The 9,069-nt window shown below is 47.1% G+C and overlaps 1 protein-coding gene across 3 annotated transcripts in view; it reads left to right on the top strand.

Annotated features, from left to right (window-relative positions):
- Positions 1-211: 211 nt before the first annotated feature.
- Positions 212-9,069, top strand: part of btbd8 (BTB domain containing 8) — an 89,338-nt gene continuing 80,480 nt past the window's right edge. For 2 of the 3 annotated variants that reach the window (XM_033028961.1, XM_033028958.1), the window contains exon 1: positions 264-625. The gene's annotated coding sequence lies outside the window, so the exon portion shown is untranslated. Of the gene's footprint in view, positions 626-9,069 lie in introns of all 3 variants that reach the window. The other variant, XM_033028959.1, reaches the window with a different exon arrangement.

The following is a 9,069-nucleotide window of genomic DNA, read 5'->3' as shown; positions in this document are numbered from 1 at the left end:
AGGAGTAGGCCATTCGGCCCTGACGTCGCGACGGTGCCTATTGTGACGTCGCGACGGTGCCTATTGTGACGTCGCGACGGTGCCTATTGTGACGTCACGCCACCGGGCGTTGGAGCGCGGATTGTGACGTCACGCCGTCCGTTTAGAACACGGATTGTGACATCATAGCGTCGGGTGAGGGAGGTTCCGTGCGGTGACGCAGACGGGGCGTGGGGAATCACGTGTCTACCCGCCCGCGAGCTGGGAGTGGAGCTTCGAGGGTGGCGGTTGTAAACAGAACAGAGGCGCGAGCGCGCGGGGAGACAGCGCTCTCCCACCCGGTGCAGCAGCGTTAACGTTGGCCCGCTCGCCCGGTGCAGCAGCAGCAGCAGCAACGCGCGGGGTGATAACGTTGTCTCGCTCACCCGGTGCAACAGCAGCAGCAGCGGGCGGGGAGACACACATTCTGTCCACGGTCAGCTGCAGTAGTGCTGGATATGGACATCCACCGCTGCTGAAGTGGAGGTGCGCGCCGCTCGGGAGCTGATCCAGCCGATCGTCTCCCCGGGCACACAGACCCAGGTGTGAGTGCAAGTGAACAGGCGGCGCCGGAGTGAAACGATTGTGCACTTTGCTGAGACCTGAGGTAATGTTAATCAGCACCTGCTCTTCCCTCCCCATTCACTACTTCTCAATTGAAATATTTCTCTTGAGAAGGTAACACTGAGGCTTGATACGTGGATTTTAGCAAGACTGGGCATTTCATAGTTTGGTGGAAAAAAAGTATAAACCCACGAGATTCAAGAGAGAGTCGTGTTGAAACATGGGTCAGAGCAATAAGGTGGTTAAATGGTGTTTTCTGTCATTTCTTGAGACATTCAAGAGCAGGAAAGTTATGCACAAATTGCACTGGACTGGACCCTAGTTAAGTTACAGTTTGCATATTGTGCACAGGTCACAGGAAATTATGAATTTTTATGGAGACCATAAAATGTTTGAGTTATTTTCTTTGAAACCGAGGAAGCTATTGGGACACTTATTGAGATGTGTAATGTTACGAGGGCTGATGTAGTGTAAATAGAATAGACCTGTATCACCCAGTGGAGAGATCAAAACTAGGGGGCAGGATGAGGTTTTTTCCCCCCCATCAACAGGGTGTGTAGATTTGGAACCCACATGTTTATAAAGTACTTGGTGTTCACTTGGCCTGTAGGGTTATGCACCTGGTGCTGCTTGGTTCTTGTTCTTGGTTTCTTGGTCCTCCAAAATATTCCAAATGGAATTTAAACTGGAGGTGGTGGAGGGAGGACTTAAGCCAGAAAGGGTTATTGGGAAGAAAGAGCTACTTTAAATTTAGTTGCATCTGGTTGGGTAACTATAGTTGGGTGGAGATTATTCCATGCTTTAATTGTGCGGGGGAAGAACAAATTGCTGTATACATCTGTCTTTGTAGCTGGGATCACAAATTGGATCGAATGCCCTCGTCTGCTCCTAATTGGTTTGGGTTTGGTGTAGGTCTTGTAATCTATGTCGAGCTGACCATTAAACATTTTGTAAACACAGGTCAAACGCTTGATGAGATCATGCTGGAGACCAAAAGGTGCAGACATGCTAGGTCAAATAATCCTGCCCTAAACTGTATGATTCGTCACCTGTTCTATCCATGCTTTGCATGACAATCTTTCTCCAATGCAATGTGTAAGAATAGGGCAGGCATTGTGAACAAAGATATGGAGACACAGGATGCTGCAGATGCTGTACTCTTGAGCAAAACAGTGCTGGAGGAACCCAGTGACCTGAGGTCTGAAGAAGGGTCCTGACTCAACTTTATCTGTCCATTCCCTCCAAAGATGCTGCTTGGCCTGCTGAGTTCCTCCAGTACTTTGAGTTTTGTGCGTGCATTCAGATATTGTCATGATTCACTCTTGGATGTTCTTGATGCTGTCAGGTTTCAAAATGAATTTTATAGATGATATTTTTTAACAGTTAATTTTGACAGTTAACGGGCATTATTTTGTATAACAATGTTTTTCCCTGATTTAATATGAATTTCATTTATGCTGGAAATTGCACTAACTCCTAAAACAAATTTGCAAGTGACCTGAACCTTGCAAAGACCGCTCCCTCCGTAACTCCCTTGTCAATTCTTCCCTTCCCACCCTTCCCACCCCCTCCCCAGGCACTTTCCCTTGCAACCGCAGGAGATGCTACACTTGTCACTTTACCTCTCCTTCGACTCCATTCAAGGACCCAAGCAGTCGTTCCAGGTGCAACAGAGGTTCACCTGCACCTCCTCCAACCTCACCTCTTGCATCCGCTGCTCTAGATGTCAGCTGATCTACATCGGTGAGACCAAGCGTAGGCTTGGCGATTGTTTCGCTGAACTCCTCCGCTCGGACCGCATTAACCAACCTGATCTCCCTGTGGCTCAGCACTTCAACTCCACCTCCCATTCCAAATCCAACCTTTCTGTCCTGGGCCTCCTCCATGGCCAGAGTGAGCACCACCGGAAATTGGAGGAGCAGCACCTCATATTCCGCTTGGGCAGTCTGCATCCCAGCGGCTTGAACATTGACTTCTCCAATTTCCGGTAGCCCTTGATGTCTCCTCCCCTTCTCAGCTCTCCCTTAGCCCTCTGGCTCCTCCTCTTCCTTTCTACTTCCCGCCCCACCCCACCCCACCCTGCATCAGTCTGAAGAAGGGTTTCGGCCCGAAACGTTGCCTATTTCCTTCGCTCCATAGATGCTGCCGCACCCGCTGAGTTTCTCCAGCACTTTTGTGAACCTTTAAAGATGTTATGTCGGTCCTGAGCAAATATTATATACACAAGTACACTTCATATGTGTGCTACTAATGTCATTTGTTAGGTTAGACAGGGAAATTAAAGAAAATCATAAAAAATGAAAGCATATACAAAGAAAATTCCATGTCTTGCATTTATAAAGCAACTTTAACAGCCACTTCACGCAGTTGTGCTATGGTAAACAAGCCAAGTCAAGAGTCAAGACAAGTCAAGATAGTTTATTGTCATGTGTCCCAGGGACAATGAAATTCCTGCTTGCTGGATGTTGCAGATTTCAGGCTCCTGTACCTTCTACCTGATGGCAGCGGAGAGATGAGTGTGTGGCCAGGATGGTGTGCAGGGCTCTCACTTAACTTTTTTCTCTGTTGGAGAAACCGGGCAACCTAGGCAGCTTTTTAGGTTGCCAAATGACAGTTTAGGTGGTAATTTAAGATGGCATGACACGTGCGATAATGTGCTCGGACGAAGTCGAAGTCGGAATTATGGTCAATGAAGCATTCACATATTATTTCTGCATCAAATAAAGTCACAAACTAGACATATTCACCAATCAAGACATGATATATACCACAATGACATGCAGCAAAATTATAATACAGTATCTCATCTCTTTTTACACGTTGCAATGAATGCAATTTCTATTATTTCTTTCCACTTCCAAACATAAATCTGGTTGGATTATTCAGCATATGATCAATCTCGGTGCGTCCAAGTGCAGGCTTGGCGATCGCTTCGCTCAACACCCCACCACTCAGTTCGCAATAACTAACCTGATCTCCCGGTGGCTAAGCACTTCAACTCTGAGACCAGGAATTTATCCTGAATATGGGTGCTGTCTGTATGGAGATTGCTCCTTTTCCCTTTGATAGCATAGGTTTTCTCTGGGTGCTCTTGTTTCCTTCCACATTCCAAAGGTGTTATAAATATATACTGTTTTGTTATCTCGTTTATAACATTGTTTACAGAGTACAATGTTTACATATTCTGTTGTGCTGCTGCAAGTAAGGATTTCATTGTTCTAACTGGGACGTGAGAGAATAAAACGCTCTTGACTCTTGACTTACGTTGCTAATGTGTGGGATAGAACTAGTGTACGGGTGATCGGTGGTCGGCGTGGACTCAGTGGGCCAAACGGCCTGTTTCAGCGCTGTATCTTTAATTGAAACTAAAAACACTAAAGCCAGAGGAAATCAAAAGAAGGGTCTCTACCCGAAATGCCACCCAATTTCTTCTATCCAGAGTTGCTGGCTGCTCCATGGAGATCCCCTGCACAATTAAAACATGGAATAGTCACCCTACCATAGTTACCCAACCATATGCAACTAAATTTAAGGTACCTCTTTTTTCCCCAATAACCCTTTTTTGCTTAAGTCCAAGGCAAGAGTCAAGAGAGTTTTATTGTCATGTGTCCCAGATAGGACAATGAAATTCTTGCTTGCTGCAGCACAACAGAATATGTAAACATTATACAGAACAGGAGATAAAGGTTCAGTGTGTTTATATACCATAGACCATAAATATACACAATAAATAAACAGATAAAATGCAATAGGCTGTTATTTTTCAGAGTTTGGAGTTTGGTGGTGGTGGGTCCACTCCTGTTTAAATTCAATTTGGAATATATTTGGAGGACCAGGAAATCAAGAAGCAAGAGTTACTCCAGGGAGTGATTCTGCGTTGGTTTTCAGCGGTCGCGGCAGGGCGACGGGTTATTGATTGGGGACGATCAGCCATGATCACAATGAATGGCGGTGCTGGCTCGAAGGGTCGAATGGCCTCCTCTCCTGCACCTATTTTCTATGTTTCTATGTTTTTAGAGGATGTGAGCTATAGGTAGAGGTTGAGTAGGCTGGGTCTCTATTCCATGGAGCGCAGATGAGGGGGGATCTTATAGAGGTGTACAAAATCATGAGAGGAATAAACCAGGTAGATGTAGTAATAATAATAATACATTTTATTTATGGGTGCCTTTCAAGACTCTCAAGGACACCTTACAAAATTTAGTAAACAGAATACAAAACATGTAAGCGGAATGAAACAAAACAAAAAATAACGACAAAAAAATAAAAAATAAATAGTAAAGACATCAACAAGACACAATTCAAAGACACAATTCAAAGACACAATTCAAAGAGAGAGCAGCGGCAGCTAATCGCGCCAGCGTTCACTCTCCCTTCCGGCAGCCATCTTGGAAACGTAACAATAAGGATCTTTAACATAGAAACATCCCCCCACAATGGTTACCATTATGGGGGAAGGCACAATGTCCAGTCCCCATCCCCAGTTCACCCATAGTCGGGCCAATTGAGGCCTCCACAGTTGCCTCTACGGAGGCCCGATGTTCCAGGCCGTTCTCGCTGGGATATGGTGCTCCGGCGTCGGGAGAGTTCTCTCAGCGGCTAGGGACACCTGGAACGGCCGCTTCCTTACCGGAGACTGCGGCTTCCGAAGCCGACAAGGCCGCGATGGTTGGAGCTCAACCACTGGCGATCTCATCGAGAGATCCCAGGCTCCAGATGTTGTAGTCAACGCCGCAGCTGCCCGCTCCGCAGACCCGCAGCTCCGCGATGTTTTTATCGGCAGTCTTCAGCTCACCGGAGCTCCAGCGCGGCGACCCAGGCAAGGCATCGCCCGCTCCGCGATAGCGCTCCAGCGCTGTGCTGCCGCCGAAGCCGAGGTGCTGGGCGGTCCCCTCGGGAAAACGCCGCTCCAGGCCCGCTGGTAGGCCGCGAGGACGGGTCGACGGTGCAGCCCGGAGAAAAGCTGCCTCTCCGACCAGGTAGGGACCTAGAAAGTAGTTTCCCCCTTCCTCCCCCCCCCCCTCCCCCCACATAAAAAAGTCTAGACCTCCTAAAAACAAACACTGAAACTCACTAAAAATTAAAGAAAAGAGTGAAAAAGACGGACAGCTGCTAGCTAGCAGCCGTGCCCCAAGATGGCGCCGCCTTCCAGGTGTACAGATGTACAGAGTCTCTTGCCCTGAGTAGGGGAATGGAGGACATAGGGTAACGGTGAAGGGGAAAAGATTTAATAGGAATCCAAGGGGTAACGTTCACACAAAGGCTGTTGGGTGTATGGAATAAGCTGCCAGAGGAGGTAGTTGAGGCTTGGACTATCCCATTGTTTAAGAGACTGTTAGACAGGTACATGGACAGGACAGGTTTGGAGGGATATGGACCAAGCGCAGGCAAGTGGGACTAATGTAGCTGGGGCATTGTTGGCCGATGTGGGAAGTTGGGACGACGGGCCTGTATCCACACTGTATCACTATGACTTTCTAATGTTGATTGATGAGAACTCCTTTGAAATTCCCTGTATTTTGTCATGGGATCTTATCCATCATTTAAGGCCTTGATTTAATATTTTGTTTAAAGGTGGCACTTATAATTGTCTCATGCGTCTTCTGTTCTGTGCTGGAATGCTCAGCCAGCTTTTGGTATTCTGGATTGAGAGCTAGATTCACTACCTTCGAACTTGTATGAGAATCCTACCAACAAAGTTGCAGCTGACACATAATAAATGGGAACAGTTTGTGTAGATTAAAACTAATCATTCGACGCAGGCTGTGGATGATAAGTTAATTGAGTTTCATTCTTCAGGTTAATTGCTTCATTAAAGCCCCATAATTTAATTTCACTTTACATCAACCGTTCTTAATGCACTTCATATAAAATTGAATTTTCCATTACTTGCTTCTTTGAATGTCTATTATTGCACAGTCTTGTTGTAATTGTGCTGTTCATAACCCTGACATAGTTTAAAATTGCTGCAAACATCTTTCTTCCGTAATGTAAAAACCAAATAAACATGTAAGGCTGTGTTGCACTGGAAATATATCAGTTGTGGCTCGGCTGCAGAGCTCTCACTTTAATACTGAAGGAAGGCTGTACTTCAGGGCTGCCAACATTGGGTGAGAGTTGGGAGTGAGAAATTGCGAGAGACCAAGCCCGAGGGAGCATAGCGACCGGAGGGGGGGGAGAGAGGAGGGTGTTCCCCCTCCCATTGGTATGGAACATTTGCATTTTTCAGCTTGAAATTGTGCAATATGGTGCATACTGTAGCGAGTCTTTTAACTTACACTTGAATGCAATATATATGCTTTAAATTGGATTGGAGCGTTTTTGAAAGGGGGGAGGCTGTGCAATCACTGATCACTGGCCTTGGGGGTACCCGGTGAGGGAGTGGAGCAACCGAGTGGGGAGAGGGTATGGAAGAAGGTTGTCCCCCCTCCCAGGGTAGGAACTTTTTGAAATTTTATGTATTAAAATCATGTTTTAGTGCACTGTAGAAGTATGATTGCAATGTTTTGTGTATGAAGTATTTTTAAGAGGTAACATTTTACGGGGTAACTTTATCCACACAAAGGGTCCACACGTGTTAATTGGCCTGCACTGCCTTCTGTGGCAGAGAATTCCACAGATTCACAACTCTCTGCGTGAAGAAAGTTTGTTCTCATCTCAGTCCTAACTGGCCCCCCCTTTATTCTTAAACTGTGACCCATGGTTCTGAACGCCCCCAACATCGGGAACATTTTTCCTGCAGTTACAGTAAGTGAAAATCTAGCAGGCAAGCAGGATGCTTTCATCAATCACCCCCATTTGAAGTCCACTATCTTCCACCGTATCTACCCAGTGCTTGGTACTTACTTCCAGCAGCCGCTGGTTGTCCTCCAGATAAGAGATTAGTATACAAACTTAAAGCACACGGCATTGGGGGTTCAGTATAGATGTGGATATAGAACTGGCTGGCAAACAGGAAGCAAAGAGTAGGAGTAAACGGGTCCTTTTCACAATGGCGGGCAGTGACTAGTGGGGTACCGCAAGGCTCAGTGCTGGGACCCCAGCTATTTACAATATATATTAATGATCTGGATGAGGGAATTGAAGGCAATATCTCCAAGTTTGCGGATGACACTAAGCTGGGGGGCAGTGTTAGCTGTGAGGAGGATGCTAGGAGACTGCAAGGTGACTTGGATAGGCTGGGTGAGTGGGCAAATGTTTGGCAGATGCAGTATAATGTGGATAAATGTGAGGTTATCCATTTTGGTGGCAAAAACAGGAAAGCAGACTATTATCTAAATGGTGGCCGACTAGGAAAAGGGGAGATGCAGCGAGACCTGGGTGTCATGGTACACCAGTCATTGAAAGTAGGCATGCAGGTGCAGCAGGCAGTGAAGAAAGCGAATGGTATGTTAGCTTTCATAGCAAAAGGATTTGAGTATAGGAGCAGGGAGGTTCTACTGCAGTTGTACAGGGTCTTGGTGAGACCACACCTGGAGTATTGCGTACAGTTTTGGTCTCCAAATCTGAGGAAGGACATTATTGCCCTAGAGGGAGTGCAGAGAAGGTTCACCAGACTGATTCCTGGGATGTCAGGACTGTCTTATGAAGAAAGATTGGATAGACGGTTTATACTCTCTAGAATTTAGGAGATTGAGAGGGGATCTTATAGAAACTTATAAAATTCTTAAGGGGTTGGACAGGCTAGATGCAGGAAGGTTGCTCCCGATGTTGGGGAAGTCCAGGACAAGGGGTCACAGCTTAAGGATAAGGGGGAAATCCTTTAAAACTGAGATGAGAAGAACTTTTTTCACACAGAGAGTGGTGAATCTCTGGAACTCTCTGCCACAGAGGGTAGTCGAGGCCAGTTCATTGGCTATATTTAAGAGGGAGTTAGATGTGGCCCTTGTGGCTAAGGGGATCAGAGGGTATGGAGAGAAGGCAGGTACGGGATACTGAGTTGGATGATCAGCCATGATCATATTGAATGGCGGTGCAGGCTCGAAGGGCCGAATGGCCTACTCCTGCACCTAATTTCTATGTTTCTATGCACCGAGCCGCAGCCTGATCCATGCCGGTCACCTGGGCGAATTCAGCACAGAGACTCTCATGGCAGCGGAGCAACACTTAGATGCCTCCGACGGCCCGGGACTCTTGCACTGAGACTGCTCCATGGCCGGAGCTGCAGCGTGCGACTCGCCAGCCCGGCAAACACTCGCCAGCCCCACTCCCTGTCCGCATCTGTCCCCGCCGCTGCTTCTGCTTTCAACACCTGTGGCCCATGCAGTTGATATGAGTTTCGAAATTTTTGTTGATCACAGAATATCTCACAACAGAGCGAGAGAAACTTGTGATCAGCGTGGGAATTTGGTGAAATGCGTGATTCTCACGCCCAATGCATGAGTTGGCAGCCCTGCCTCTCTATCCCCCTCTCCCTCTCCCCCATCTCTCTCTCCCCCTCTCCTCCCTCTTTCCCCTCTCTCTCCACCTCTCTTTCTCCGCTCTCTC

The sequence above is a fragment of the Amblyraja radiata genome, chromosome 10, assembly GCF_010909765.2.
Source record: "Amblyraja radiata isolate CabotCenter1 chromosome 10, sAmbRad1.1.pri, whole genome shotgun sequence".
NCBI lineage: Eukaryota > Metazoa > Chordata > Chondrichthyes > Rajiformes > Rajidae > Amblyraja > Amblyraja radiata.
This window is presented reverse-complemented; position numbering and strand designations above follow the sequence as displayed.